This window comes from Lithobates pipiens, unplaced genomic scaffold (genome assembly GCF_037356315.1).
Source record: "Lithobates pipiens isolate NorthernLeopardFrog02 unplaced genomic scaffold, aLitPip1_a1.2 Scaffold_8, whole genome shotgun sequence".
NCBI lineage: Eukaryota > Metazoa > Chordata > Amphibia > Anura > Ranidae > Lithobates > Lithobates pipiens.
In genome coordinates this window covers 607790793-607816126 of record NW_027507903.1, presented here as the reverse complement: position 1 = coordinate 607816126, position 25334 = coordinate 607790793, and the positions used below count along the sequence as shown (strand labels likewise).

The 25334-nt window shown below is 53.1% G+C and overlaps 57 non-coding genes across 57 annotated transcripts; all 57 read right to left on the bottom strand.

The window, feature by feature from the left end:
* Positions 1–495: 495 nt before the first annotated feature.
* On the bottom strand, positions 496–569 carry TRNAT-AGU (transfer RNA threonine (anticodon AGU)). The gene has a single exon. It is a non-coding gene; the product is annotated as a tRNA-Thr (tRNA).
* Positions 570–731: 162 nt separating this feature from the next.
* Positions 732–805, bottom strand: TRNAT-AGU (transfer RNA threonine (anticodon AGU)). The gene has a single exon. It is a non-coding gene; the product is annotated as a tRNA-Thr (tRNA).
* A 347-nt stretch (positions 806–1152) lies between these two features.
* TRNAS-GCU (transfer RNA serine (anticodon GCU)) lies at positions 1153–1234 on the bottom strand. Its single transcript has one exon. It is a non-coding gene; the product is annotated as a tRNA-Ser (tRNA).
* A 535-nt stretch (positions 1235–1769) lies between these two features.
* TRNAT-AGU (transfer RNA threonine (anticodon AGU)) lies at positions 1770–1843 on the bottom strand. Its single transcript has one exon. It is a non-coding gene; the product is annotated as a tRNA-Thr (tRNA).
* A 162-nt stretch (positions 1844–2005) lies between these two features.
* On the bottom strand, positions 2006–2079 carry TRNAT-AGU (transfer RNA threonine (anticodon AGU)). The gene has a single exon. It is a non-coding gene; the product is annotated as a tRNA-Thr (tRNA).
* Positions 2080–2427: 348 nt separating this feature from the next.
* On the bottom strand, positions 2428–2509 carry TRNAS-GCU (transfer RNA serine (anticodon GCU)). Its single transcript has one exon. It is a non-coding gene; the product is annotated as a tRNA-Ser (tRNA).
* Positions 2510–3044: 535 nt separating this feature from the next.
* Positions 3045–3118, bottom strand: TRNAT-AGU (transfer RNA threonine (anticodon AGU)). The gene has a single exon. It is a non-coding gene; the product is annotated as a tRNA-Thr (tRNA).
* Positions 3119–3280: 162 nt separating this feature from the next.
* On the bottom strand, positions 3281–3354 carry TRNAT-AGU (transfer RNA threonine (anticodon AGU)). Its single transcript has one exon. It is a non-coding gene; the product is annotated as a tRNA-Thr (tRNA).
* A 353-nt stretch (positions 3355–3707) lies between these two features.
* Positions 3708–3789, bottom strand: TRNAS-GCU (transfer RNA serine (anticodon GCU)). The gene has a single exon. It is a non-coding gene; the product is annotated as a tRNA-Ser (tRNA).
* A 535-nt stretch (positions 3790–4324) lies between these two features.
* On the bottom strand, positions 4325–4398 carry TRNAT-AGU (transfer RNA threonine (anticodon AGU)). The gene has a single exon. It is a non-coding gene; the product is annotated as a tRNA-Thr (tRNA).
* A 162-nt stretch (positions 4399–4560) lies between these two features.
* On the bottom strand, positions 4561–4634 carry TRNAT-AGU (transfer RNA threonine (anticodon AGU)). Its single transcript has one exon. It is a non-coding gene; the product is annotated as a tRNA-Thr (tRNA).
* A 349-nt stretch (positions 4635–4983) lies between these two features.
* On the bottom strand, positions 4984–5065 carry TRNAS-GCU (transfer RNA serine (anticodon GCU)). The gene has a single exon. It is a non-coding gene; the product is annotated as a tRNA-Ser (tRNA).
* A 535-nt stretch (positions 5066–5600) lies between these two features.
* Positions 5601–5674, bottom strand: TRNAT-AGU (transfer RNA threonine (anticodon AGU)). The gene has a single exon. It is a non-coding gene; the product is annotated as a tRNA-Thr (tRNA).
* A 162-nt stretch (positions 5675–5836) lies between these two features.
* On the bottom strand, positions 5837–5910 carry TRNAT-AGU (transfer RNA threonine (anticodon AGU)). The gene has a single exon. It is a non-coding gene; the product is annotated as a tRNA-Thr (tRNA).
* A 345-nt stretch (positions 5911–6255) lies between these two features.
* TRNAS-GCU (transfer RNA serine (anticodon GCU)) lies at positions 6256–6337 on the bottom strand. The gene has a single exon. It is a non-coding gene; the product is annotated as a tRNA-Ser (tRNA).
* Positions 6338–6872: 535 nt separating this feature from the next.
* TRNAT-AGU (transfer RNA threonine (anticodon AGU)) lies at positions 6873–6946 on the bottom strand. Its single transcript has one exon. It is a non-coding gene; the product is annotated as a tRNA-Thr (tRNA).
* Positions 6947–7108: 162 nt separating this feature from the next.
* TRNAT-AGU (transfer RNA threonine (anticodon AGU)) lies at positions 7109–7182 on the bottom strand. The gene has a single exon. It is a non-coding gene; the product is annotated as a tRNA-Thr (tRNA).
* Positions 7183–7531: 349 nt separating this feature from the next.
* Positions 7532–7613, bottom strand: TRNAS-GCU (transfer RNA serine (anticodon GCU)). Its single transcript has one exon. It is a non-coding gene; the product is annotated as a tRNA-Ser (tRNA).
* Positions 7614–8148: 535 nt separating this feature from the next.
* Positions 8149–8222, bottom strand: TRNAT-AGU (transfer RNA threonine (anticodon AGU)). Its single transcript has one exon. It is a non-coding gene; the product is annotated as a tRNA-Thr (tRNA).
* Positions 8223–8807: 585 nt separating this feature from the next.
* Positions 8808–8889, bottom strand: TRNAS-GCU (transfer RNA serine (anticodon GCU)). The gene has a single exon. It is a non-coding gene; the product is annotated as a tRNA-Ser (tRNA).
* A 536-nt stretch (positions 8890–9425) lies between these two features.
* On the bottom strand, positions 9426–9499 carry TRNAT-AGU (transfer RNA threonine (anticodon AGU)). Its single transcript has one exon. It is a non-coding gene; the product is annotated as a tRNA-Thr (tRNA).
* A 163-nt stretch (positions 9500–9662) lies between these two features.
* On the bottom strand, positions 9663–9736 carry TRNAT-AGU (transfer RNA threonine (anticodon AGU)). Its single transcript has one exon. It is a non-coding gene; the product is annotated as a tRNA-Thr (tRNA).
* A 346-nt stretch (positions 9737–10082) lies between these two features.
* Positions 10083–10164, bottom strand: TRNAS-GCU (transfer RNA serine (anticodon GCU)). Its single transcript has one exon. It is a non-coding gene; the product is annotated as a tRNA-Ser (tRNA).
* A 535-nt stretch (positions 10165–10699) lies between these two features.
* Positions 10700–10773, bottom strand: TRNAT-AGU (transfer RNA threonine (anticodon AGU)). The gene has a single exon. It is a non-coding gene; the product is annotated as a tRNA-Thr (tRNA).
* Positions 10774–10935: 162 nt separating this feature from the next.
* On the bottom strand, positions 10936–11009 carry TRNAT-AGU (transfer RNA threonine (anticodon AGU)). The gene has a single exon. It is a non-coding gene; the product is annotated as a tRNA-Thr (tRNA).
* Positions 11010–11355: 346 nt separating this feature from the next.
* Positions 11356–11438, bottom strand: TRNAS-GCU (transfer RNA serine (anticodon GCU)). The gene has a single exon. It is a non-coding gene; the product is annotated as a tRNA-Ser (tRNA).
* A 535-nt stretch (positions 11439–11973) lies between these two features.
* TRNAT-AGU (transfer RNA threonine (anticodon AGU)) lies at positions 11974–12047 on the bottom strand. The gene has a single exon. It is a non-coding gene; the product is annotated as a tRNA-Thr (tRNA).
* A 163-nt stretch (positions 12048–12210) lies between these two features.
* TRNAT-AGU (transfer RNA threonine (anticodon AGU)) lies at positions 12211–12284 on the bottom strand. The gene has a single exon. It is a non-coding gene; the product is annotated as a tRNA-Thr (tRNA).
* Positions 12285–12633: 349 nt separating this feature from the next.
* On the bottom strand, positions 12634–12715 carry TRNAS-GCU (transfer RNA serine (anticodon GCU)). Its single transcript has one exon. It is a non-coding gene; the product is annotated as a tRNA-Ser (tRNA).
* A 535-nt stretch (positions 12716–13250) lies between these two features.
* TRNAT-AGU (transfer RNA threonine (anticodon AGU)) lies at positions 13251–13324 on the bottom strand. The gene has a single exon. It is a non-coding gene; the product is annotated as a tRNA-Thr (tRNA).
* A 163-nt stretch (positions 13325–13487) lies between these two features.
* TRNAT-AGU (transfer RNA threonine (anticodon AGU)) lies at positions 13488–13561 on the bottom strand. Its single transcript has one exon. It is a non-coding gene; the product is annotated as a tRNA-Thr (tRNA).
* A 347-nt stretch (positions 13562–13908) lies between these two features.
* Positions 13909–13990, bottom strand: TRNAS-GCU (transfer RNA serine (anticodon GCU)). The gene has a single exon. It is a non-coding gene; the product is annotated as a tRNA-Ser (tRNA).
* A 535-nt stretch (positions 13991–14525) lies between these two features.
* On the bottom strand, positions 14526–14599 carry TRNAT-AGU (transfer RNA threonine (anticodon AGU)). The gene has a single exon. It is a non-coding gene; the product is annotated as a tRNA-Thr (tRNA).
* Positions 14600–14761: 162 nt separating this feature from the next.
* On the bottom strand, positions 14762–14835 carry TRNAT-AGU (transfer RNA threonine (anticodon AGU)). The gene has a single exon. It is a non-coding gene; the product is annotated as a tRNA-Thr (tRNA).
* Positions 14836–15193: 358 nt separating this feature from the next.
* Positions 15194–15275, bottom strand: TRNAS-GCU (transfer RNA serine (anticodon GCU)). The gene has a single exon. It is a non-coding gene; the product is annotated as a tRNA-Ser (tRNA).
* A 535-nt stretch (positions 15276–15810) lies between these two features.
* TRNAT-AGU (transfer RNA threonine (anticodon AGU)) lies at positions 15811–15884 on the bottom strand. Its single transcript has one exon. It is a non-coding gene; the product is annotated as a tRNA-Thr (tRNA).
* A 162-nt stretch (positions 15885–16046) lies between these two features.
* TRNAT-AGU (transfer RNA threonine (anticodon AGU)) lies at positions 16047–16120 on the bottom strand. The gene has a single exon. It is a non-coding gene; the product is annotated as a tRNA-Thr (tRNA).
* Positions 16121–16465: 345 nt separating this feature from the next.
* Positions 16466–16547, bottom strand: TRNAS-GCU (transfer RNA serine (anticodon GCU)). Its single transcript has one exon. It is a non-coding gene; the product is annotated as a tRNA-Ser (tRNA).
* A 535-nt stretch (positions 16548–17082) lies between these two features.
* TRNAT-AGU (transfer RNA threonine (anticodon AGU)) lies at positions 17083–17156 on the bottom strand. Its single transcript has one exon. It is a non-coding gene; the product is annotated as a tRNA-Thr (tRNA).
* A 162-nt stretch (positions 17157–17318) lies between these two features.
* On the bottom strand, positions 17319–17392 carry TRNAT-AGU (transfer RNA threonine (anticodon AGU)). The gene has a single exon. It is a non-coding gene; the product is annotated as a tRNA-Thr (tRNA).
* Positions 17393–17741: 349 nt separating this feature from the next.
* Positions 17742–17823, bottom strand: TRNAS-GCU (transfer RNA serine (anticodon GCU)). The gene has a single exon. It is a non-coding gene; the product is annotated as a tRNA-Ser (tRNA).
* Positions 17824–18358: 535 nt separating this feature from the next.
* On the bottom strand, positions 18359–18432 carry TRNAT-AGU (transfer RNA threonine (anticodon AGU)). Its single transcript has one exon. It is a non-coding gene; the product is annotated as a tRNA-Thr (tRNA).
* Positions 18433–19013: 581 nt separating this feature from the next.
* Positions 19014–19095, bottom strand: TRNAS-GCU (transfer RNA serine (anticodon GCU)). Its single transcript has one exon. It is a non-coding gene; the product is annotated as a tRNA-Ser (tRNA).
* A 535-nt stretch (positions 19096–19630) lies between these two features.
* TRNAT-AGU (transfer RNA threonine (anticodon AGU)) lies at positions 19631–19704 on the bottom strand. Its single transcript has one exon. It is a non-coding gene; the product is annotated as a tRNA-Thr (tRNA).
* Positions 19705–19866: 162 nt separating this feature from the next.
* Positions 19867–19940, bottom strand: TRNAT-AGU (transfer RNA threonine (anticodon AGU)). Its single transcript has one exon. It is a non-coding gene; the product is annotated as a tRNA-Thr (tRNA).
* Positions 19941–20288: 348 nt separating this feature from the next.
* On the bottom strand, positions 20289–20370 carry TRNAS-GCU (transfer RNA serine (anticodon GCU)). The gene has a single exon. It is a non-coding gene; the product is annotated as a tRNA-Ser (tRNA).
* Positions 20371–20905: 535 nt separating this feature from the next.
* On the bottom strand, positions 20906–20979 carry TRNAT-AGU (transfer RNA threonine (anticodon AGU)). Its single transcript has one exon. It is a non-coding gene; the product is annotated as a tRNA-Thr (tRNA).
* Positions 20980–21141: 162 nt separating this feature from the next.
* On the bottom strand, positions 21142–21215 carry TRNAT-AGU (transfer RNA threonine (anticodon AGU)). The gene has a single exon. It is a non-coding gene; the product is annotated as a tRNA-Thr (tRNA).
* Positions 21216–21573: 358 nt separating this feature from the next.
* Positions 21574–21655, bottom strand: TRNAS-GCU (transfer RNA serine (anticodon GCU)). The gene has a single exon. It is a non-coding gene; the product is annotated as a tRNA-Ser (tRNA).
* A 535-nt stretch (positions 21656–22190) lies between these two features.
* Positions 22191–22264, bottom strand: TRNAT-AGU (transfer RNA threonine (anticodon AGU)). Its single transcript has one exon. It is a non-coding gene; the product is annotated as a tRNA-Thr (tRNA).
* Positions 22265–22426: 162 nt separating this feature from the next.
* Positions 22427–22500, bottom strand: TRNAT-AGU (transfer RNA threonine (anticodon AGU)). Its single transcript has one exon. It is a non-coding gene; the product is annotated as a tRNA-Thr (tRNA).
* A 344-nt stretch (positions 22501–22844) lies between these two features.
* On the bottom strand, positions 22845–22926 carry TRNAS-GCU (transfer RNA serine (anticodon GCU)). Its single transcript has one exon. It is a non-coding gene; the product is annotated as a tRNA-Ser (tRNA).
* A 535-nt stretch (positions 22927–23461) lies between these two features.
* On the bottom strand, positions 23462–23535 carry TRNAT-AGU (transfer RNA threonine (anticodon AGU)). The gene has a single exon. It is a non-coding gene; the product is annotated as a tRNA-Thr (tRNA).
* Positions 23536–23697: 162 nt separating this feature from the next.
* Positions 23698–23771, bottom strand: TRNAT-AGU (transfer RNA threonine (anticodon AGU)). Its single transcript has one exon. It is a non-coding gene; the product is annotated as a tRNA-Thr (tRNA).
* Positions 23772–24118: 347 nt separating this feature from the next.
* Positions 24119–24200, bottom strand: TRNAS-GCU (transfer RNA serine (anticodon GCU)). The gene has a single exon. It is a non-coding gene; the product is annotated as a tRNA-Ser (tRNA).
* A 535-nt stretch (positions 24201–24735) lies between these two features.
* TRNAT-AGU (transfer RNA threonine (anticodon AGU)) lies at positions 24736–24809 on the bottom strand. Its single transcript has one exon. It is a non-coding gene; the product is annotated as a tRNA-Thr (tRNA).
* Positions 24810–24971: 162 nt separating this feature from the next.
* Positions 24972–25045, bottom strand: TRNAT-AGU (transfer RNA threonine (anticodon AGU)). Its single transcript has one exon. It is a non-coding gene; the product is annotated as a tRNA-Thr (tRNA).
* Positions 25046–25334: the final 289 nt, after the last annotated feature.

Below are 25334 nucleotides of genomic sequence, written 5' to 3'. Positions count from 1 at the left end.
TTTTGAGAAGGGCTTAGCCAGATTGCGGCAATCTGGGAGGGCGCACGGAGAGTCAGCCAGGAGACTGAGTATGTCTGAGCACCACGTCCTCCTGGGGCAATATGCTTCCTTCTGAGAGGCACCACCTTCGGTGACCCCCTTGGTGATTGACGTAGGCCATAGCCATGGCATTGTCCAACTGGATTCCCATCTGAGGTTCTCACAGAAGAAGAGGTATGCAACATTGAAGGGAGGCCTGAATTGTCCTGTGCTCCAGAATGTTGATGGGAAGGCGGGCTCCCTCCAAAGAATAAGTCCCCTGCATTCAAAAGGGCACCCAGGACTGATCTTTAGCCTGATAGGCTGATATGTACAGTGGGAATTTTTCAAGTCGTTGGAGGCAGGGTCTTGCCTGGGTCCAGCGCTGGGTCGGTGGGCTACCACGCTTGGGAGACTGAGGGGTGACATTCAGCTTGCGCAATACTGAAAATGTTAGAAATGGATGGACTCCACGGCAGGCACTGCTGAGATTTGAACTCAGGATCTCCTGTTTACTAGACAGGCGCTTTCACCAACTAAGCCACAGCGCCCCACTTGGGGGATAGCTCTTTGTGAGAATTTTTCAAATCTTTGGAGGCAAGGTCTTCCCTCAAGCTAGCACTGGGTTGGAAACCTACCACGCTTGGGAGACTCAAGGCTGCCATTAAGCTTGCGCAAAACTGAAAACGTTATAAATGGAAAGACTCCACGGCAGGCACTGCTGAGATTTGAACTCAGGATCTCCTGTTTACTAGACAGGCGCTTTCACCAACTAAGCCACAGCGCCTCACGTGGTGCACATCCTTTGCAACCCAGTCAAGTGCAGAGTGGGTGCAGGGGGCAGTGCAGGGCGTAACAGGAATGCGGGGGCTGGAGCTGGGGGGTATTGGGGGGGGGGGGGGGCGGCTCGCACAGAAGTTAAAGCTGTGGACAGAGGGAGTACAAAAGTGGGACAGGGTGGGTCTGACTGAGTGCAGAGGGGAGAGAGGGGAGAGCTGTGGATTGGGCCGAGGAGGGGGCATGGAAGGGAGGTAGAATGTCTAGGTCCAGGTTGACAGTGCCTTTTTTTCTATGTGTACAAGACCTTTGTGCCATGAAATGCTTTACGTTAAGCACGTTTACGAACTAAACTACCGACGAGGATGGGATTCGAACCCATGCGTGCAGAGCACAATGGATTAGCAGTCCATCGCCTTAACCACTCGGCCACCTCGTCATGTGTAACCTAGAACCTTGGGCCGTTTCTTGTCTGTGGCTTTTGAGAAGGGCTTAGCCAGATTGCGGCAATCTGGGAGGGCGCACGGAGAGTCAGCCAGGAGACTGAGTATGTCTGAGCACCACGTCCTCCTGGGGCAATATGCTTCCTTCTGAGAGGCACCACCTTCGGTGACCCCCTTGGTGATTGACGTAGGCCATAGCCATGGCATTGTCCAACTGGATTCCCATCTGAGGTTCTCACAGAAGAAGAGGTATGCAACATTGAAGGGAGGCCTGAATTGTCCTGTGCTCCAGAATGTTGATGGGAAGGCGGGCTCCCTCCAAAGAATAAGTCCCCTGCATTCAAAAGGGCACCCAGGACTGATCTTTAGCCTGATAGGCTGATATGTACAGTGGGAATTTTTCAAGTCGTTGGAGGCAGGGTCTTGCCTGGGTCCAGCGCTGGGTCGGTGGGCTACCACGCTTGGGAGACTGAGGGGTGACATTCAGCTTGCGCAATACTGAAAATGTTAGAAATGGATGGACTCCACGGCAGGCACTGCTGAGATTTGAACTCAGGATCTCCTGTTTACTAGACAGGCGCTTTCACCAACTAAGCCACAGCGCCCCACTTGGGGGATAGCTCTTTGTGAGAATTTTTCAAATCTTTGGAGGCAAGGTCTTCCCTCAAGCTAGCACTGGGTTGGAAACCTACCACGCTTGGGAGACTCAAGGCTGCCATTAAGCTTGCGCAAAACTGAAAACGTTATAAATGGAAAGACTCCACGGCAGGCACTGCTGAGATTTGAACTCAGGATCTCCTGTTTACTAGACAGGCGCTTTCACCAACTAAGCCACAGCGCCTCACGTGGTGCACATCCTTTGCAACCCAGTCAAGTGCAGAGTGGGTGCAGGGGGCAGTGCAGGGCGTAACAGGAATGCGGGGGCCGGAGCTGGGGGGTATTGGGGGGGGGGGGGGGCGGCTCGCACAGAAGTTAAAGCTGTGGACAGAGGGGAGTACAAAAGTGGGACAGGGTGGGTCTGACTGAGTGCAGAGGGGAGAGCTGTGGATTGGGCCGAGGAGGGGGCATGGAAGGGAGGTAGAATGTCTAGGTCCAGGTTGACAGTGCCTTTTTTTCTATGTGTACAAGACCTTTGTGCCATGAAATGCTTTACGTTAAGCACGTTTACATTGATTACGAACTAAACTACCGACGAGGATGGGATTCGAACCCATGCGTGCAGAGCACAATGGATTAGCAGTCCATCGCCTTAACCACTCGGCCACCTCGTCATGTGTAACCTAGAACCTTGGGCCGTTTCTTGTCTGTGGCTTTTGAGAAGGGCTTAGCCAGATTGCGGCAATCTGGGAGGGCGCACGGAGAGTCAGCCAGGAGACTGAGTATGTCTGAGCACCACGTCCTCCTGGGGCAATATGCTTCCTTCTGAGAGGCACCACCTTCGGTGACCCCCTTGGTGATTGACGTAGGCCATAGCCATGGCATTGTCCAACTGGATTCCCATCTGAGGTTCTCACAGAAGAAGAGGTATGCAACATTGAAGGGAGGCCTGAATTGTCCTGTGCTCCAGAATGTTGATGGGAAGGCGGGCTCCCTCCAAAGAATAAGTCCCCTGCATTCAAAAGGGCACCCAGGACTGATCTTTAGCCTGATAGGCTGATATGTACAGTGGGAATTTTTCAAGTCGTTGGAGGCAGGGTCTTGCCTGGGTCCAGCGCTGGGTCGGTGGGCTACCACGCTTGGGAGACTGAGGGGTGACATTCAGCTTGCGCAATACTGAAAATGTTAGAAATGGATGGACTCCACGGCAGGCACTGCTGAGATTTGAACTCAGGATCTCCTGTTTACTAGACAGGCGCTTTCACCAACTAAGCCACAGCGCCCCACTTGGGGGATAGCTCTTTGTGAGAATTTTTCAAATCTTTGGAGGCAAGGTCTTCCCTCAAGCTAGCACTGGGTTGGAAACCTACCACGCTTGGGAGACTCAAGGCTGCCATTAAGCTTGCGCAAAACTGAAAACGTTATAAATGGAAAGACTCCACGGCAGGCACTGCTGAGATTTGAACTCAGGATCTCCTGTTTACTAGACAGGCGCTTTCACCAACTAAGCCACAGCGCCTCACGTGGTGCACATCCTTTGCAACCCAGTCAAGTGCAGAGTGGGTGCAGGGGGCAGTGCAGGGCGTAACAGGAATGCGGGGGCTGGAGCTGGGGGGTATTGGGGGGGGGGGGGGGGGGGGCGGCTCGCACAGAAGTTAAAGCTGTGGACAGAGGGGAGTACAAAAGTGGGACAGGGTGGGTCTGACTGAGTGCAGAGGGGAGAGCTGTGGATTGGGCCGAGGAGGGGGCATGGAAGGGAGGTAGAATGTCTAGGTCCAGGTTGACAGTGCCTTTTTTTCTATGTGTACAAGACCTTTGTGCCATGAAATGCTTTACGTTAAGCACGTTTACATTGATTACGAACTAAACTACCGACGAGGATGGGATTCGAACCCATGCGTGCAGAGCACAATGGATTAGCAGTCCATCGCCTTAACCACTCGGCCACCTCGTCATGTGTAACCTAGAACCTTGGGCCGTTTCTTGTCTGTGGCTTTTGAGAAGGGCTTAGCCAGATTGCGGCAATCTGGGAGGGCGCACGGAGAGTCAGCCAGGAGACTGAGTATGTCTGAGCACCACGTCCTCCTGGGGCAATATGCTTCCTTCTGAGAGGCACCACCTTCGGTGACCCCCTTGGTGATTGACGTAGGCCATAGCCATGGCATTGTCCAACTGGATTCCCATCTGAGGTTCTCACAGAAGAAGAGGTATGCAACATTGAAGGGAGGCCTGAATTGTCCTGTGCTCCAGAATGTTGATGGGAAGGCGGGCTCCCTCCAAAGAATAAGTCCCCTGCATTCAAAAGGGCACCCAGGACTGATCTTTAGCCTGATAGGCTGATATGTACAGTGGGAATTTTTCAAGTCGTTGGAGGCAGGGTCTTGCCTGGGTCCAGCGCTGGGTCGGTGGGCTACCACGCTTGGGAGACTGAGGGGTGACATTCAGCTTGCGCAATACTGAAAATGTTAGAAATGGATGGACTCCACGGCAGGCACTGCTGAGATTTGAACTCAGGATCTCCTGTTTACTAGACAGGCGCTTTCACCAACTAAGCCACAGCGCCCCACTTGGGAGATAGCTCTTTGTGAGAATTTTTCAAATCTTTGGAGGCAAGGTCTTCCCTCAAGCTAGCACTGGGTTGGAAACCTACCACGCTTGGGAGACTCAAGGCTGCCATTAAGCTTGCGCAAAACTGAAAACGTTATAAATGGAAAGACTCCACGGCAGGCACTGCTGAGATTTGAACTCAGGATCTCCTGTTTACTAGACAGGCGCTTTCACCAACTAAGCCACAGCGCCTCACGTGGTGCACATCCTTTGCAACCCAGTCAAGTGCAGAGTGGGTGCAGGGGGCAGTGCAGGGCGTAACAGGAATGCGGGGGCTGGAGCTGGGGGGTATTGGGGGGGGGGGGGGGGCGGCTCGCACAGAAGTTAAAGCTGTGGACAGAGGGGAGTACAAAAGTGGGACAGGGTGGGTCTGACTGAGTGCAGAGGGGAGAGCTGTGGATTGGGCCGAGGAGGGGGCATGGAAGGGAGGTAGAATGTCTAGGTCCAGGTTGACAGTGCCTTTTTTTCTATGTGTACAAGACCTTTGTGCCATGAAATGCTTTACGTTAAGCACGTTTACATTGATTACGAACTAAACTACCGACGAGGATGGGATTCGAACCCATGCGTGCAGAGCACAATGGATTAGCAGTCCATCGCCTTAACCACTCGGCCACCTCGTCATGTGTAACCTAGAACCTTGGGCCGTTTCTTGTCTGTGGCTTTTGAGAAGGGCTTAGCCAGATTGCGGCAATCTGGGAGGGCGCACGGAGAGTCAGCCAGGAGACTGAGTATGTCTGAGCACCACGTCCTCCTGGGGCAATATGCTTCCTTCTGAGAGGCACCACCTTCGGTGACCCCCTTGGTGATTGACGTAGGCCATAGCCATGGCATTGTCCAACTGGATTCCCATCTGAGGTTCTCACAGAAGAAGAGGTATGCAACATTGAAGGGAGGCCTGAATTGTCCTGTGCTCCAGAATGTTGATGGGAAGGCGGGCTCCCTCCAAAGAATAAGTCCCCTGCATTCAAAAGGGCACCCAGGACTGATCTTTAGCCTGATAGGCTGATATGTACAGTGGGAATTTTTCAAGTCGTTGGAGGCAGGGTCTTGCCTGGGTCCAGCGCTGGGTCGGTGGGCTAACACGCTTGGGAGACTGAGGGGTGACATTCAGCTTGCGCAATACTGAAAATGTTAGAAATGGATGGACTCCACGGCAGGCACTGCTGAGATTTGAACTCAGGATCTCCTGTTTACTAGACAGGCGCTTTCACCAACTAAGCCACAGCGCCCCACTTGGGGGATAGCTCTTTGTGAGAATTTTTCAAATCTTTGGAGGCAAGGTCTTCCCTCAAGCTAGCACTGGGTTGGAAACCTACCACGCTTGGGAGACTCAAGGCTGCCATTAAGCTTGCGCAAAACTGAAAACGTTATAAATGGAAAGACTCCACGGCAGGCACTGCTGAGATTTGAACTCAGGATCTCCTGTTTACTAGACAGGCGCTTTCACCAACTAAGCCACAGCGCCTCACGTGGTGCACATCCTTTGCAACCCAGTCAAGTGCAGAGTGGGTGCAGGGGGCAGTGCAGGGCGTAACAGGAATGCGGGGGCTGGAGCTGGGGGGTATTGGGGGGGGGGGGCGGCTCGCACAGAAGTTAAAGCTGTGGACAGAGGGGAGTACAAAAGTGGGACAGGGTGGGTCTGACTGAGTGCAGAGGGGAGAGCTGTGGATTGGGCCGAGGAGGGGGCATGGAAGGGAGGTAGAATGTCTAGGTCCAGGTTGACAGTGCCTTTTTTTCTATGTGTACAAGACCTTTGTGCCATGAAATGCTTTACGTTAAGCACGTTTACATTGATTACGAACTAAACTACCGACGAGGATGGGATTCGAACCCATGCGTGCAGAGCACAATGGATTAGCAGTCCATCGCCTTAACCACTCGGCCACCTCGTCATGTGTAACCTAGAACCTTGGGCCGTTTCTTGTCTGTGGCTTTTGAGAAGGGCTTAGCCAGATTCCGGCAATCTGGGAGGGCGCACGGAGAGTCAGCCAGGAGACTGAGTATGTCTGAGCACCACGTCCTCCTGGGGCAATATGCTTCCTTCTGAGAGGCACCACCTTCGGTGACCCCCTTGGTGATTGACGTAGGCCATAGCCATGGCATTGTCCAACTGGATTCCCATCTGAGGTTCTCACAGAAGAAGAGGTATGCAACATTGAAGGGAGGCCTGAATTGTCCTGTGCTCCAGAATGTTGATGGGAAGGCGGGCTCCCTCCAAAGAATAAGTCCCCTGCATTCAAAAGGGCACCCAGGACTGATCTTTAGCCTGATAGGCTGATATGTACAGTGGGAATTTTTCAAGTCGTTGGAGGCAGGGTCTTGCCTGGGTCCAGCGCTGGGTCGGTGGGCTACCACGCTTGGGAGACTGAGGGGTGACATTCAGCTTGCGCAATACTGAAAATGTTAGAAATGGATGGACTCCACGGCAGGCACTGCTGAGATTTGAACTCAGGATCTCCTGTTTACTAGACAGGCGCTTTCACCAACTAAGCCACAGCGCCCCACTTGGGGGATAGCTCTTTGTGAGAATTTTTCAAATCTTTGGAGGCAAGGTCTTCCCTCAAGCTAGCACTGGGTTGGAAACCTACCACGCTTGGGAGACTCAAGGCTGCCATTAAGCTTGCGCAAAACTGAAAACGTTATAAATGGAAAGACTCCACGGCAGGCACTGCTGAGATTTGAACTCAGGATCTCCTGTTTACTAGACAGGCGCTTTCACCAACTAAGCCACAGCGCCTCACGTGGTGCACATCCTTTGCAACCCAGTCAAGTGCAGAGTGGGTGCAGGGGGCAGTGCAGGGCGTAACAGGAATGCGGGGGCTGGAGCTGGGGGGTATTGGGCGGGGGGGGGGGGCGGCTCGCACAGAAGTTAAAGCTGTGGACAGAGGGGAGTACAAAAGTGGGACAGGGTGGGTCTGACTGAGTGCAGAGGGGAGAGCTGTGGATTGGGCCGAGGAGGGGGCATGGAAGGGAGGTAGAATGTCTGGGTCCAGGTTGACAGTGCCTTTTTTTCTATGTGTACAAGACCTTTGTGCCATGAAATGCTTTACGTTAAGCACGTTTACATTGATTACGAACTAAACTACCGACGAGGATGGGATTCGAACCCATGCGTGCAGAGCACAATGGATTAGCAGTCCATCGCCTTAACCACTCGGCCACCTCGTCATGTGTAACCTAGAACCTTGGGCCATTTCTTGTCTGTGGCTTTTGAGAAGGGCTTAGCCAGATTCCGGCAATCTGGGAGGGCGCACGGAGAGTCAGCCAGGAGACTGAGTATGTCTGAGCACCACGTCCTCCTGGGGCAATATGCTTCCTTCTGAGAGGCACCACCTTCGGTGACCCCCTTGGTGATTGACGTAGGCCATAGCCATGGCATTGTCCAACTGGATTCCCATCTGAGGTTCTCACAGAAGAAGAGGTATGCAACATTGAAGGGAGGCCTGAATTGTCCTGTGCTCCAGAATGTTGATGGGAAGGCGGGCTCCCTCCAAAGAATAAGTCCCCTGCATTCAAAAGGGCACCCAGGACTGATCTTTAGCCTGATAGGCTGATATGTACAGTGGGAATTTTTCAAGTCGTTGGAGGCAGGGTCTTGCCTGGGTCCAGCGCTGGGTCGGTGGGCTACCACGCTTGGGAGACTGAGGGGTGACATTCAGCTTGCGCAATACTGAAAATGTTAGAAATGGATAGACTCCACGGCAGGCACTGCTGAGATTTGAACTCAGGATCTCCTGTTTACTAGACAGGCGCTTTCACCAACTAAGCCACAGCGCCCCACTTGGGGGATAGCTCTTTGTGAGAATTTTTCAAATCTTTGGAGGCAAGGTCTTCCCTCAAGCTAGCACTGGGTTGGAAACCTACCACGCTTGGGAGACTCAAGGCTGCCATTAAGCTTGCGCAAAACTGAAAACGTTATAAATGGAAAGACTCCACGGCAGGCACTGCTGAGATTTGAACTCAGGATCTCCTGTTTACTAGACAAGGCGCTTTCACCAACTAAGCCACAGCGCCTGATGTGGTGCACATCCTTTGCAACCCAGTCAAGTGCAGAGTGGGTGCAGGGGGCAGTGCAGGGCGTAACAGGAATGCGGGGGCTGGAGCTGGGGGGTATTGGGGGGGGGGGGGGGCGGCCTCGCACAGAAGTTAAAGCTGTGGACAGAGGGAGTACAAAAGTGGGACAGGGTGGGTCTGACTGAGTGCAGAGGGGAGAGCTGTGGATTGGGCCGAGGAGGGGGCATGGAAGGGAGGTAGAATGTCTAGGTCCAGGTTGACAGTGCCTTTTTTTCTATGTGTACAAGACCTTTGTGCCATGAAATGCTTTACGTTAAGCACGTTTACATTGATTACGAACTAAACTACCGACGAGGATGGGATTCGAACCCATGCGTGCAGAGCACAATGGATTAGCAGTCCATCGCCTTAACCACTCGGCCACCTCGTCATGTGTAACCTAGAACCTTGGGCCGTTTCTTGTCTGTGGCTTTTGAGAAGGGCTTAGCCAGATTCCGGCAATCTGGGAGGGCGCACGGAGAGTCAGCCAGGAGACTGAGTATGTCTGAGCACCACGTCCTCCTGGGGCAATATGCTTCCTTCTGAGAGGCACCACCTTCGGTGACCCCCTTGGTGATTGACGTAGGCCATAGCCATGGCATTGTCCAACTGGATTCCCATCTGAGGTTCTCACAGAAGAAGAGGTATGCAACATTGAAGGGAGGCCTGAATTGTCCTGTTGCTCCAGAATGTTGATGGGAAGGCGGGCTCCCTCCAAAGAATAAGTCCCCTGCATTCAAAAGGGCACCCAGGACTGATCTTTAGCCTGATAGGCTGATATGTACAGTGGGAATTTTTCAAGTCGTTGGAGGCAGGGTCTTGCCTGGGTCCAGCGCTGGGTCGGTGGGCTACCACGCTTGGGAGACTGAGGGGTGACATTCAGCTTGCGCAATACTGAAAATGTTAGAAATGGATGGACTCCACGGCAGGCACTGCTGAGATTTGAACTCAGGATCTCCTGTTTACTAGACAGGCGCTTTCACCAACTAAGCCACAGCGCCCCACTTGGGGGATAGCTCTTTGTGAGAATTTTTCAAATCTTTGGAGGCAAGGTCTTCCCTCAAGCTAGCACTGGGTTGGAAACCTACCACGCTTGGGGAGACTCAAGGCTGCCATTAAGCTTGCGCAAAACTGAAAACGTTATAAATGGAAAGACTCCACGGCAGGCACTGCTGAGATTTGAACTCAGGATCTCCTGTTTACTAGACAGGCGCTTTCACCAACTAAGCCACAGCGCCTCACGTGGTGCACATCCTTTGCAACCCAGTCAAGTGCAGAGTGGGTGCAGGGGGCAGTGCAGGGCGTAACAGGAATGCGGGGGCTGGAGCTGGGGGGTATTGGGGGGGGGGGGCGGCTCGCACAGAAGTTAAAGCTGTGGACAGAGGGGAGTACAAAAGTGGGACAGGGTGGGTCTGACTGAGTGCAGAGGGGAGAGCTGTGGGATTGGGCCGAGGAGGGGGCATGGAAGGGAGGTAGAATGTCTAGGTCCAGGTTGACAGTGCCTTTTTTTCTATGTGTACAAGACCTTTGTGCCATGAAATGCTTTACGTTAAGCACGTTTACATTGATTACGAACTAAACTACCGACGAGGATGGGATTCGAACCCATGCGTGCAGAGCACAATGGATTAGCAGTCCATCGCCTTAACCACTCAGCCACCTCGTCATGTGTAACCTAGAACCTTGGGCCGTTTCTTGTCTGTGGCTTTTGAGAAGGGCTTAGCCAGATTCCGGCAATCTGGGAGGGCGCACGGAGAGTCAGCCAGGAGACTGAGTATGTCTGAGCACCACGTCCTCCTGGGGCAATATGCTTCCTTCTGAGAGGCACCACCTTCGGTGACCCCCTTGGTGATTGACGTAGGCCATAGCCATGGCATTGTCCAACTGGATTCCCATCTGAGGTTCTCACAGAAGAAGAGGTATGCAACATTGAAGGGAGGCCTGAATTGTCCTGTGCTCCAGAATGTTGATGGGAAGGCGGGCTCCCTCCAAAGAATAAGTCCCCTGCATTCAAAAGGGCACCCAGGACTGATCTTTAGCCTGATAGGCTGATATGTACAGTGGGAATTTTTCAAGTCGTTGGAGGCAGGGTCTTGCCTGGGTCCAGCGCTGGGTCGGTGGGCTACCACGCTTGGGAGACTGAGGGGTGACATTCAGCTTGCGCAATACTGAAAATGTTAGAAATGGATGGACTCCACGGCAGGCACTGCTGAGATTTGAACTCAGGATCTCCTGTTTACTAGACAGGCGCTTTCACCAACTAAGCCACAGCGCCCCACTTGGGGGATAGCTCTTTGTGAGAATTTTTCAAATCTTTGGAGGCAAGGTCTTCCCTCAAGCTAGCACTGGGTTGGAAACCTACCACGCTTGGGAGACTCAAGGCTGCCATTAAGCTTGCGCAAAACTGAAAACGTTATAAATGGAAAGACTCCACGGCAGGCACTGCTGAGATTTGAACTCAGGATCTCCTGTTTACTAGACAGGCGCTTTCACCAACTAAGCCACAGCGCCTCAGGTGGTGCACATCCTTTGCAACCCAGTCAAGTGCAGAGTGGGTGCAGGGGGCAGTGCAGGCGTAACAGGAATGCGGGGGCTGGAGCTGGGGGGTATTGGGGGGGGGGGGGGGCGGCTCGCACAGAAGTTAAAGCTGTGGACAGAGGGGAGTACAAAAGTGGGACAGGGTGGGTCTGACTGAGTGCAGAGGGGAGAGCTGTGGATTGGGCCGAGGAGGGGGCATGGAAGGGAGGTAGAATGTCTGGGTCCAGGTTGACAGTGCTTTTTTTCTATGTGTACAAGACCTTTGTGCCATGAAATGCTTTACGTTAAGCACGTTTACATTGATTACGAACTAAACTACCGACGAGGATGGGATTCGAACCCATGCGTGCAGAGCACAATGGATTAGCAGTCCATCGCCTTAACCCACTCGGCCACCTCGTCATGTGTAACCTAGAACCTTGGGCCGTTTCTTGTCTGTGGCTTTTGAGAAGGGCTTAGCCAGATTCCGGCAATCTGGGAGGGCGCACGGAGAGTCAGCCAGGAGACTGAGTATGTCTGAGCACCACGTCCTCCTGGGGCAATATGCTTCCTTCTGAGAGGCACCACCTTCGGTGACCCCCTTGGTGATTGACGTAGGCCATAGCCATGGCATTGTCCAACTGGATTCCCATCTGAGGTTCTCACAGAAGAAGAGGTATGCAACATTGAAGGGAGGCCTGAATTGTCCTGTGCTCCAGAATGTTGATGGGAAGGCGGGCTCCCTCCAAAGAATAAGTCCCCTGCATTCAAAAGGGCACCCAGGACTGATCTTTAGCCTGATAGGCTGATATGTACAGTGGGAATTTTTCAAGTCGTTGGAGGCAGGGTCTTGCCTGGGTCCAGCGCTGGGTCGGTGGGCTACCACGCTTGGGAGACTGAGGGGTGACATTCAGCTTGCGCAATACTGAAAATGTTAGAAATGGATGGACTCCACGGCAGGCACTGCTGAGATTTGAACTCAGGATCTCCTGTTTACTAGACAGGCGCTTTCACCAACTAAGCCACAGCGCCCCACTTGGGGGATAGCTCTTTGTGAGAATTTTTCAAATCTTTGGAGGCAAGGTCTTCCCTCAAGCTAGCACTGGGTTGGAAACCTACCACGCTTGGGAGACTCAAGGCTGCCATTAAGCTTGCGCAAAACTGAAAAACGTTATAAATGGAAAGACTCCACGGCAGGCACTGCTGAGATTTGAACTCAGGATCTCCTGTTTACTAGACAGGCGCTTTCACCAACTAAGCCACAGCGCCTCACGTGGTGCACATCCTTTGCAACCCAGTCAAGTGCAGAGTGGGTGCAGGGGGCAGTGCAGGGCGTAACAGGAATGCGGGGGCTGGAGCTGGGGGGTATTGGGGGGGGGGGGGGGGCGGCTCGCACAGAAGTTAAAGCTGTGGACAGAGGGGAGTACAAAAGTGGGACAGGGTGGGTCTGACTGAGTGCAGAGGGGAGAGCTGTGGATTGGGCCGAGGAGGGGGCATGGAAGGGAGGTAGAATGTCTAGGTCCAGGTTGACAGTGCCTTTTTTTCTATGTGTACAAGACCTTTGTGCCATGAAATGCTTTACGTTAAGCACGTTTACATTGATTACGAACTAAACTACCGACGAGGATGGGATTCGAACCCATGCGTGCAGAGCACAATGGATTAGCAGTCCATCGCCTTAACCACTCGGCCACCTCGTCATGTGTAACCTAGAACCTTGGGCCGTTTCTTGTCTGTGGCTTTTGAGAAGGGCTTAGCCAGATTCCGGCAATCTGGGAGGGCGCACGGAGAGTCAGCCAGGAGACTGAGTATGTCTGAGCACCACGTCCTCCTGGGGCAATATGCTTCCTTCTGAGAGGCACCACCTTCGGTGACCCCCTTGGTGATTGACGTAGGCCATAGCCATGGCATTGTCCAACTGGATTCCCATCTGAGGTTCTCACAGAAGAAGAGGTATGCAACATTGAAGGGAGGCCTGAATTGTCCTGTGCTCCAGAATGTTGATGGGAAGGCGGGCTCCCTCCAAAGAATAAGTCCCCTGCATTCAAAAGGGCACCCAGGACTGATCTTTAGCCTGATAGGCTGATATGTACAGTGGGAATTTTTCAAGTCGTTGGAGGCAGGGTCTTGCCTGGGTCCAGCGCTGGGTCGGTGGGCTACCACGCTTGGGAGACTGAGGGGTGACATTCAGCTTGCGCAATACTGAAAATGTTAGAAATGGATGGACTCCACGGCAGGCACTGCTGAGATTTGAACTCAGGATCTCCTGTTTACTAGACAGGCGCTTTCACCAACTAAGCCACAGCGCCCCACTTGGGGGATAGCTCTTTGTGAGAATTTTTCAAATCTTTGGAGGCAAGGTCTTCCCTCAAGCTAGCACTGGGTTGGAAACCTACCACGCTTGGGAGACTCAAGGCTGCCATTAAGCTTGCGCAAAACTGAAAACGTTATAAATGGAAAAGACTCCACGGCAGGCACTGCTGAGATTTGAACTCAGGATCTCCTGTTTACTAGACAGGCGCTTTCACCAACTAAGCCACAGCGCCTCACGTGGTGCACATCCTTTGCAACCCAGTCAAGTGCAGAGTGGGTGCAGGGGGCAGTGCAGGGCGTAACAGGAATGCGGGGGCTGGAGCTGGGGGGTATTGGGGGGGGGGGGGGCGGCTCGCACAGAAGTTAAAGCTGTGGACAGAGGGGAGTACAAAAGTGGGACAGGGTGGGTCTGACTGAGTGCAGAGGGGAGAGCTGTGGATTGGGCCGAGGAGGGGGCATGGAAGGGAGGTAGAATGTCTAGGTCCAGGTTGACAGTGCCTTTTTTTCTATGTGTACAAGACCTTTGTGCCATGAAATGCTTTACGTTAAGCACGTTTACATTGATTACGAACTAAACTACCGACGAGGATGGGATTCGAACCCATGCGTGCAGAGCACAATGGATTAGCAGTCCATCGCCTTAACCACTCGGCCACCTCGTCATGTGTAACCTAGAACCTTGGGCCGTTTCTTGTCTGTGGCTTTTGAGAAGGGCTTAGCCAGATTCCGGCAATCTGGGAGGGCGCACGGAGAGTCAGCCAGGAGACTGAGTATGTCTGAGCACCACGTCCTCCTGGGGCAATATGCTTCCTTCTGAGAGGCACCACCTTCGGTGACCCCCTTGGTGATTGACGTAGGCCATAGCCATGGCATTGTCCAACTGGATTCCCATCTGAGGTTCTCACAGAAGAAGAGGTATGCAACATTGAAGGGAGGCCTGAATTGTCCTGTGCTCCAGAATGTTGATGGGAAGGCGGGCTCCCTCCAAAGAATAAGTCCCCTGCATTCAAAAGGGCACCCAGGACTGATCTTTAGCCTGATAGGCTGATATGTACAGTGGGAATTTTTCAAGTCGTTGGAGGCAGGGTCTTGCCTGGGTCCAGCGCTGGGTCGGTGGGCTACCACGCTTGGGAGACTGAGGGGTGACATTCAGCTTGCGCAATACTGAAAATGTTAGAAATGGATGGACTCCACGGCAGGCACTGCTGAGATTTGAACTCAGGATCTCCTGTTTACTAGACAGGCGCTTTCACCAACTAAGCCACAGCGCCCCACTTGGGGGATAGCTCTTTGTGAGAATTTTTCAAATCTTTGGAGGCAAGGTCTTCCCTCAAGCTAGCACTGGGTTGGAAACCTACCACGCTTGGGAGACTCAAGGCTGCCATTAAGCTTGCGCAAAACTGAAAACGTTATAAATGGAAAGACTCCACGGCAGGCACTGCTGAGATTTGAACTCAGGATCTCCTGTTTACTAGACAGGCGCTTTCACCAACTAAGCCACAGCGCCTCACGTGGTGCACATCCTTTGCAACCCAGTCAAGTGCAGAGTGGGTGCAGGGGGCAGTGCAGGGGGCAGTGCAGGGCGTAACAGGAATGCGGGGGCTGGAGCTGGGGGGTATTGGGGGGGGGGGGGCGGCTCGCACAGAAGTTAAAGCTGTGGACAGAGGGGAGTACAAAAGTGGGACAGGGTGGGTCTGACTGAGTGCAGAGGGGAGAGCTGTGGATTGGGCCGAGGAGGGGGCATGGAAGGGAGGTAGAATGTCTAGGTCCAGGTTGACAGTGCCTTTTTTTCTATGTGTACAAGACCTTTGTGCCATGAAATGCTTTACGTTAAGCACGTTTACATTGATTACGAACTAAACTACCGACGAGGATGGGATTCGAACCCATGCGTGCAGAGCACAATGGATTAGCAGTCCATCGCCTTAACCACTCGGCCACCTCGTCATGTGTAACCTAGGACCTTGGGCCGTTTCTTGTCTGTGGCTTTTGAGAAGGGCTTAGCCAGATTCCGGCAATCTGGGAGGGCGCACGGAGAGTCAGCCAGGAGACTGAGTATGTCTGAGCACCACGTCCTCCTGGGGCAATATGCTTCCTTCTGAGAGGCACCACCTTCGGTGACCCCCTTGGTGATTGACGTAGGCCATAGCCATGGCATTGTCCAACTGGATTCCCATCTGAGGTTCTCACAGAAGAAGAGGTATGCAACATTGAAGGGAGGCCTGAATTGTCCTGTGCTCCAGAATGTTGATGGGAAGGCGGGCTCCCTCCAAAGAATAAGTCCCCTGCATTCAAAAGGGCACCCAGGACTGATCTTTAGCCTGATAGGCTGATATGTACAGTGGGAATTTTTCAAGTCGTTGGAGGCAGGGTCTTGCCTGGGTCCAGCGCTGGGTCGGTGGGCTACCACGCTTGGGAGACTGAGGGGTGACATTCAGCTTGCGCAATACTGAAAATGTTAGAAATGGATGGACTCCACGGCAGGCACTGCTGAGATTTGAACTCAGGATCTCCTGTTTACTAGACAGGCGCTTTCACCAACTAAGCCACAGCGCCCCACTTGGGGGATAGCTCTTTGTGAGAATTTTTCAAATCTTTGGAGGCAAGGTCTTCCCTCAATCTAGCACTGGGTTTGAAACCTACCACGCTTGGGAGACTCAAGGCTGCCATTAAGCTTGCGCAAAACTGAAAACGTTATAAATGGAAAGACTCCACGGCAGGCACTGCTGAGATTTGAACTCAGGATCTCCTGTTTACTAGACAGGCGCTTTCACCAACTAAGCCACAGCGCCTCACGTGGTGCACATCCTTTGCAACCCAGTCAAGTGCAGAGTGGGTGCAGGGGGCAGTGCAGGGCGTAACAGGAATGCGGGGGCTGGAGCTGGAGGGTATTGGGGGGGGGGGGCGGCTCGCACAGAAGTTAAAGCTGTGGACAGAGGGGAGTACAAAAGTGGGACAGGGTGGGTCTGACTGAGTGCAGAGGGGAGAGCTGTGGATTGGGCCGAGGAGGGGGCATGGAAGGGAGGTAGAATGTCTAGGTCCAGGTTGACAGTGCCTTTTTTTCTATGTGTACAAGACCTTTGTGCCATGAAATGCTTTACGTTAAGCACGTTTACATTGATTACGAACTAAACTACCGACGAGGATGGGATTCGAACCCATGCGTGCAGAGCACAATGGATTAGCAGTCCATCGCCTTAACCACTCGGCCACCTCGTCATGTGTAACCTAGAACCTTGGGCCGTTTCTTGTCTGTGGCTTTTGAGAAGGGCTTAGCCAGATTCCGGCAATCTGGGAGGGCGCACGGAGAGTCAGCCAGGAGACTGAGTATGTCTGAGCACCACGTCCTCCTGGGGCAATATGCTTCCTTCTGAGAGGCACCACCTTCGGTGACCCCCTTGGTGATTGACGTAGGCCATAGCCATGGCATTGTCCAACTGGATTCCCATCTGAGGTTCTCACAGAAGAAGAGGTATGCAACATTGAAGGGAGGCCTGAATTGTCCTGTGCTCCAGAATGTTGATGGGAAGGCGGGCTCCCTCCAAAGAATAAGTCCCCTGCATTCAAAAGGGCACCCAGGACTGATCTTTAGCCTGATAGGCTGATATGTACAGTGGGAATTTTTCAAGTCGTTGGAGGCAGGGTCTTGCCTGGGTCCAGCGCTGGGTCGGTGGGCTACCACGCTTGGGAGACTGAGGGGTGACATTCAGCTTGCGCAATACTGAAAATGTTAGAAATGGATGGACTCCACGGCAGGCACTGCTGAGATTTGAACTCAGGATCTCCTGTTTACTAGACAGGCGCTTTCACCAACTAAGCCACAGCGCCCCACTTGGGGGATAGCTCTTTGTGAGAATTTTTCAAATCTTTGGAGGCAAGGTCTTCCCTCAAGCTAGCACTGGGTTGGAAACCTACCACGCTTGGGAGACTCAAGGCTGCCATTAAGCTTGCGCAAAACTGAAAACGTTATAAATGGAAAGACTCCACGGCAGGCACTGCTGAGATTTGAACTCAGGATCTCCTGTTTACTAGACAGGCGCTTTCACCAACTAAGCCACAGCGCCTCACGTGGTGCACATCCTTTGCAACCCAGTCAAGTGCAGAGTGGGTGCAGGGGGCAGTGCAGGGCGTAACAGGAATGCGGGGGCTGGAGCTGGGGGGTATTGGGGGGGGGGGGGGGGCGGCTCGCACAGAAGTTAAAGCTGTGGACAGAGGGGAGTACAAAAGTGGGACAGGGTGGGTCTGACTGAGTGCAGAGGGGAGAGCTGTGGATTGGGCCGAGGAGGGGGCATGGAAGGGAGGTAGAATGTCTAGGTCCAGGTTGACAGTGCCTTTTTTTCTATGTGTACAAGACCTTTGTGCCATGAAATGCTTTACGTTAAGCACGTTTACATTGATTACGAACTAAACTACCGACGAGGATGGGATTCGAACCCATGCGTGCAGAGCACAATGGATTAGCAGTCCATCGCCTTAACCACTCGGCCACCTCGTCATGTGTAACCTAGAACCTTGGGCCGTTTCTTGTCTGTGGCTTTTGAGAAGGGCTTAGCCAGATTGCGGCAATCTGGGAGGGCGCACGGAGAGTCAGCCAGGAGACTGAGTATGTCTGAGCACCACGTCCTCCTGGGGCAATATGCTTCCTTCTGAGAGGCACCACCTTCGGTGACCCCCTTGGTGATTGACGTAGGCCATAGCCATGGCATTGTCCAACTGGATTCCCATCTGAGGTTCTCACAGAAGAAGAGGTATGCAACATTGAAGGGAGGCCTGAATTGTCCTGTGCTCCAGAATGTTGATGGGAAGGCGGGCTCCCTCCAAAGAATAAGTCCCCTGCATTCAAAAGGGCACCCAGGACTGATCTTTAGCCTGATAGGCTGATATGTACAGTGGGAATTTTTCAAGTCGTTGGAGGCAGGGTCTTGCCTGGGTCCAGCGCTGGGTCGGTGGGCTACCACGCTTGGGAGACTGAGGGGTGACATTCAGCTTGCGCAATACTGAAAATGTTAGAAATGGATGGACTCCACGGCAGGCACTGCTGAGATTTGAACTCAGGATCTCCTGTTTACTAGACAGGCGCTTTCACCAACTAAGCCACAGCGCCCCACTTGGGGGATAGCTCTTTGTGAGAATTTTTCAAATCTTTGGAGGCAAGGTCTTCCCTCAAGCTAGCACTGGGTTGGAAACCTACCACGCTTGGGAGACTCAAGGCTGCCATTAAGCTTGCGCAAAACTGAAAACGTTATAAATGGAAAGACTCCACGGCAGGCACTGCTGAGATTTGAACTCAGGATCTCCTGTTTACTAGACAGGCACTTTCACCAACTAAGCCACAGCGCCTCACGTGGTGCACATCCTTTGCAACCCAGTCAAGTGCAGAGTGGGTGCAGGGGGCAGTGCAGGGCGTAACAGGAATGCGGGGGCTGGAGCTGGGGGGTATTGGGGGGGGGGGGCGGCTCGCACAGAAGTTAAAGCTGTGGACAGAGGGGAGTACAAAAGTGGGACAGGGTGGGTCTGACTGAGTGCAGAGGGGAGAGCTGTGGATTGGGCCGAGGAGGGGGCATGGAAGGGAGGTAGAATGTCTAGGTCCAGGTTGACAGTGCCTTTTTTTCTATGTGTACAAGACCTTTGTGCCATGAAATGCTTTACGTTAAGCACGTTTACATTGATTACGAACTAAACTACCGACGAGGATGGGATTCGAACCCATGCGTGCAGAGCACAATGGATTAGCAGTCCATCGCCTTAACCACTCGGCCACCTCGTCATGTGTAACCTAGAACCTTGGGCCGTTTCTTGTCTGTGGCTTTTGAGAAGGGCTTAGCCAGATTCCGGCAATCTGGGAGGGCGCACGGAGAGTCAGCCAGGAGACTGAGTATGTCTGAGCACCACGTCCTCCTGGGGCAATATGCTTCCTTCTGAGAGGCACCACCTTCGGTGACCCCCTTGGTGATTGACGTAGGCCATAGCCATGGCATTGTCCAACTGGATTCCCATCTGAGGTTCTCACAGAAGAAGAGGTATGCAACATTGAAGGGAGGCCTGAATTGTCCTGTGCTCCAGAATGTTGATGGGAAGGCGGGCTCCCTCCAAAGAATAAGTCCCCTGCATTCAAAAGGGCACCCAGGACTGATCTTTAGCCTGATAGGCTGATATGTACAGTGGGAATTTTTCAAGTCGTTGGAGGCAGGGTCTTGCCTGGGTCCAGCGCTGGGTCGGTGGGCTACCACGCTTGGGAGACTGAGGGGTGACATTCAGCTTGCGCAATACTGAAAATGTTAGAAATGGATGGACTCCACGGCAGGCACTGCTGAGATTTGAACTCAGGATCTCCTGTTTACTAGACAGGCGCTTTCACCAACTAAGCCACAGCGCCCCACTTGGGGGATAGCTCTTTGTGAGAATTTTTCAAATCTTTGGAGGCAAGGTCTTCCCTCAAGCTAGCACTGGGTTGGAAACCTACCACGCTTGGGAGACTCAAGGCTGCCATTAAGCTTGCGCAAAACTGAAAACGTTATAAATGGAAAGACTCCACGGCAGGCACTGCTGAGATTTGAACTCAGGATCTCCTGTTTACTAGACAGGCGCTTTCACCAACTAAGCCACAGCGCCTCACGTGGTGCACATCCTTTGCAACCCAGTCAAGTGCAGAGTGGGTGCAGGGGGCAGTGCAGGGCGTAACAGGAATGCGGGGGCTGGAGCTGGGGGGTATTGGGGGGGGGGGGGGGCGGCTCGCACAGAAGTTAAAGCTGTGGACAGAGGGGAGTACAAAAGTGGGACAGGGTGGGTCTGACTGAGTGCAGAGGGGAGAGCTGTGGATTGGGCCGAGGAGGGGGCATGGAAGGGAGGTAGAATGTCTAGGTCCAGGTTGACAGTGCCTTTTTTTCTATGTGTACAAGACCTTTGTGCCATGAAATGCTTTACGTTAAGCACGTTTACATTGATTACGAACTAAACTACCGACGAGGATGGGATTCGAACCCATGCGTGCAGAGCACAATGGATTAGCAGTCCATCGCCTTAACCACTCGGCCACCTCGTCATGTGTAACCTAGAACCTTGGGCCGTTTCTTGTCTGTGGCTTTTGAGAAGGGCTTAGCCAGATTCCGGCAATCTGGGAGGGCGCACGGAGAGTCAGCCAGGAGACTGAGTATGTCTGAGCACCACGTCCTCCTGGGGCAATATGCTTCCTTCTGAGAGGCACCACCTTCGGTGACCCCCTTGGTGATTGACGTAGGCCATAGCCATGGCATTGTCCAACTGGATTCCCATCTGAGGTTCTCACAGAAGAAGAGGTATGCAACATTGAAGGGAGGCCTGAATTGTCCTGTGCTCCAGAATGTTGATGGGAAGGCGGGCTCCCTCCAAAGAATAAGTCCCCTGCATTCAAAAGGGCACCCAGGACTGATCTTTAGCCTGATAGGCTGATATGTACAGTGGGAATTTTTCAAGTCGTTGGAGGCAGGGTCTTGCCTGGGTCCAGCGCTGGGTCGGTGGGCTACCACGCTTGGGAGACTGAGGGGTGACATTCAGCTTGCGCAATACTGAAAATGTTAGAAATGGATGGACTCCACGGCAGGCACTGCTGAGATTTGAACTCAGGATCTCCTGTTTACTAGACAGGCGCTTTCACCAACTAAGCCACAGCGCCCCACTTGGGGGATAGCTCTTTGTGAGAATTTTTCAAATCTTTGGAGGCAAGGTCTTCCCTCAAGCTAGCACTGGGTTGGAAACCTACCACGCTTGGGAGACTCAAGGCTGCCATTAAGCTTGCGCAAAACTGAAAACGTTATAAATGGAAAGACTCCACGGCAGGCACTGCTGAGATTTGAACTCAGGATCTCCTGTTTACTAGACAGGCGCTTTCACCAACTAAGCCACAGCGCCTCACGTGGTGCACATCCTTTGCAACCCAGTCAAGTGCAGAGTGGGTGCAGGGGGCAGTGCAGGGGGCAGTGCAGGGCGTAACAGGAATGCGGGGGCTGGAGCTGGGGGGTATTGGGGGGGGGGGGGCGGCTCGCACAGAAGTTAAAGCTGTGGACAGAGGGGAGTACAAAAGTGGGACAGGGTGGGTCTGACTGAGTGCAGAGGGGAGAGCTGTGGATTGGGCCGAGGAGGGGGCATGGAAGGGAGGTAGAATGTCTAGGTCCAGGTTGACAGTGCCTTTTTTTCTATGTGTACAAGACCTTTGTGCCATGAAATGCTTTACGTTAAGCACGTTTACATTGATTACGAACTAAACTACCGACGAGGATGGGATTCGAACCCATGCGTGCAGAGCACAATGGATTAGCAGTCCATCGCCTTAACCACTCGGCCACCTCGTCATGTGTAACCTAGGACCTTGGGCCGTTTCTTGTCTGTGGCTTTTGAGAAGGGCTTAGCCAGATTCCGGCAATCTGGGAGGGCGCACGGAGAGTCAGCCAGGAGACTGAGTATGTCTGAGCACCACGTCCTCCTGGGGCAATATGCTTCCTTCTGAGAGGCACCACCTTCGGTGACCCCCTTGGTGATTGACGTAGGCCATAGCCATGGCATTGTCCAACTGGATTCCCATCTGAGGTTCTCACAGAAGAAGAGGTATGCAACATTGAAGGGAGGCCTGAATTGTCCTGTGCTCCAGAATGTTGATGGGAAGGCGGGCTCCCTCCAAAGAATAAGTCCCCTGCATTCAAAAGGGCACCCAGGACTGATCTTTAGCCTGATAGGCTGATATGTACAGTGGGAATTTTTCAAGTCGTTGGAGGCAGGGTCTTGCCTGGGTCCAGCGCTGGGTCGGTGGGCTACCACGCTTGGGAGACTGAGGGGTGACATTCAGCTTGCGCAATACTGAAAATGTTAGAAATGGATGGACTCCACGGCAGGCACTGCTGAGATTTGAACTCAGGATCTCCTGTTTACTAGACAGGCGCTTTCACCAACTAAGCCACAGCGCCCCACTTGGGGGATAGCTCTTTGTGAGAATTTTTCAAATCTTTGGAGGCAAGGTCTTCCCTCAAGCTAGCACTGGGTTGGAAACCTACCACGCTTGGGAGACTCAAGGCTGCCATTAAGCTTGCGCAAAACTGAAAACGTTATAAATGGAAAGACTCCACGGCAGGCACTGCTGAGATTTGAACTCAGGATCTCCTGTTTACTAGACAGGCGCTTTCACCAACTAAGCCACAGCGCCTCACGTGGTGCACATCCTTTGCAACCCAGTCAAGTGCAGAGTGGGTGCAGGGGGCAGTGCAGGGCGTAACAGGAATGCGGGGGCTGGAGCTGGGGGGTATTGGGGGGGGGGGCGGCTCGCACAGAAGTTAAAGCTGTGGACAGAGGGGAGTACAAAAGTGGGACAGGGTGGGTCTGACTGAGTGCAGAGGGGAGAGCTGTGGATTGGGCCGAGGAGGGGGCATGGAAGGGAGGTAGAATGTCTAGGTCCAGGTTGACAGTGCCTTTTTTTCTATGTGTACAAGACCTTTGTGCCATGAAATGCTTTACGTTAAGCACGTTTACATTGATTACGAACTAAACTACCGACGAGGATGGGATTCGAACCCATGCGTGCAGAGCACAATGGATTAGCAGTCCATCGCCTTAACCACTCGGCCACCTCGTCATGTGTAACCTAGAACCTTGGGCCGTTTCTTGTCTGTGGCTTTTGAGAAGGGCTTAGCCAGATTCCGGCAATCTGGGAGGGCGCACGGAGAGTCAGCCAGGAGACTGAGTATGTCTGAGCACCACGTCCTCCTGGGGCAATATGCTTCCTTCTGAGAGGCACCACCTTCGGTGACCCCCTTGGTGATTGACGTAGGCCATAGCCATGGCATTGTCCAACTGGATTCCCATCTGAGGTTCTCACAGAAGAAGAGGTATGCAACATTGAAGGGAGGCCTGAATTGTCCTGTGCTCCAGAATGTTGATGGGAAGGCGGGCTCCCTCCAAAGAATAAGTCCCCTGCATTCAAAAGGGCACCCAGGACTGATCTTTAGCCTGATAGGCTGATATGTACAGTGGGAATTTTTCAAGTCGTTGGAGACAGGGTCTTGCCTGGGTCCAGCGCTGGGTCGGTGGGCTACCACGCTTGGGAGACTGAGGGGTGACATTCAGCTTGCGCAATACTGAAAATGTTAGAAATGGATGGACTCCACGGCAGGCACTGCTGAGATTTGAACTCAGGATCTCCTGTTTACTAGACAGGCGCTTTCACCAACTAAGCCACAGCGCCCCACTTGGGGGATAGCTCTTTGTGAGAATTTTTCAAATCTTTGGAGGCAAGGTCTTCCCTCAAGCTAGCACTGGGTTGGAAACCTACCACGCTTGGGAGACTCAAGGCTGCCATTAAGCTTGCGCAAAACTGAAAACGTTATAAATGGAAAGACTCCACGGCAGGCACTGCTGAGATTTGAACTCAGGATCTCCTGTTTACTAGACAGGCGCTTTCACCAACTAAGCCACAGCGCCTCACGTGGTGCACATCCTTTGCAACCCAGTCAAGTGCAGAGTGGGTGCAGGGGGCAGTGCAGGGCGTAACAGGAATGCGGGGGCTGGAGCTGGGGGGTATTGGGGGGGGGGGGGGCGGCTCGCACAGAAGTTAAAGCTGTGGACAGAGGGGAGTACAAAAGTGGGACAGGGTGGGTCTGACTGAGTGCAGAGGGGAGAGCTGTGGATTGGGCCGAGGAGGGGGCATGGAAGGGAGGTAGAATGTCTAGGTCCAGGTTGACAGTGCCTTTTTTTCTATGTGTACAAGACCTTTGTGCCATGAAATGCTTTACGTTAAACACGTTTACATTGATTACGAACTAAACTACCGACGAGGATGGGATTCGAACCCATGCGTGCAGAGCACAATGGATTAGCAGTCCATCGCCTTAACCACTCGGCCACCTCGTCATGTGTAACCTAGAACCTTGGGCCGTTTCTTGTCTGTGGCTTTTGAGAAGGGCTTAGCCAGATTCCGGCAATCTGGGAGGGCGCACGGAGAGTCAGCCAGGAGACTGAGTATGTCTGAGCACCACGTCCTCCTGGGGCAATATGCTTCCTTCTGAGAGGCACCACCTTCGGTGACCCCCTTGGTGATTGACGTAGGCCATAGCCATGGCATTGTCCAACTGGATTCCCATCTGAGGTTCTCACAGAAGAAGAGGTATGCAACATTGAAGGGAGGCCTGAATTGTCCTGTGCTCCAGAATGTTGATGGGAAGGCGGGCTCCCTCCAAAGAATAAGTCCCCTGCATTCAAAAGGGCACCCAGGACTGATCTTTAGCCTGATAGGCTGATATGTACAGTGGGAATTTTTCAAGTCGTTGGAGGCAGGGTCTTGCCTGGGTCCAGCGCTGGGTCGGTGGGCTACCACGCTTGGGAGACTGAGGGGTGACATTCAGCTTGCGCAATACTGAAAATGTTAGAAATGGATGGACTCCACGGCAGGCACTGCTGAGATTTGAACTCAGGATCTCCTGTTTACTAGACAGGCGCTTTCACCAACTAAGCCACAGCGCCCCACTTGGGGGATAGCTCTTTGTGAGAATTTTTCAAATCTTTGGAGGCAAGGTCTTCCCTCAAGCTAGCACTGGGTTGGAAACCTACCACGCTTGGGAGACTCAAGGCTGCCATTAAGCTTGCGCAAAACTGAAAACGTTATAAATGGAAAGACTCCACGGCAGGCACTGCTGAGATTTGAACTCAGGATCTCCTGTTTACTAGACAGGCGCTTTCACCAACTAAGCCACAGCGCCTCACGTGGTGCACATCCTTTGCAACCCAGTCAAGTGCAGAGTGGGTGCAGGGGGCAGGGGGCAGTGCAGGGCGTAACAGGAATGCGGGGGCTGGAGCTGGGGGGTATTGGGGGGGGGGGGCGGCTCGCACAGAAGTTAAAGCTGTGGACAGAGGGGAGTACAAAAGTGGGACAGGGTGGGTCTGACTGAGTGCAGAGGGGAGAGCTGTGGATTGGGCCGAGGAGGGGGCATGGAAGGGAGGTAGAATGTCTAGGTCCAGGTTGACAGTGCCTTTTTTTCTATGTGTACA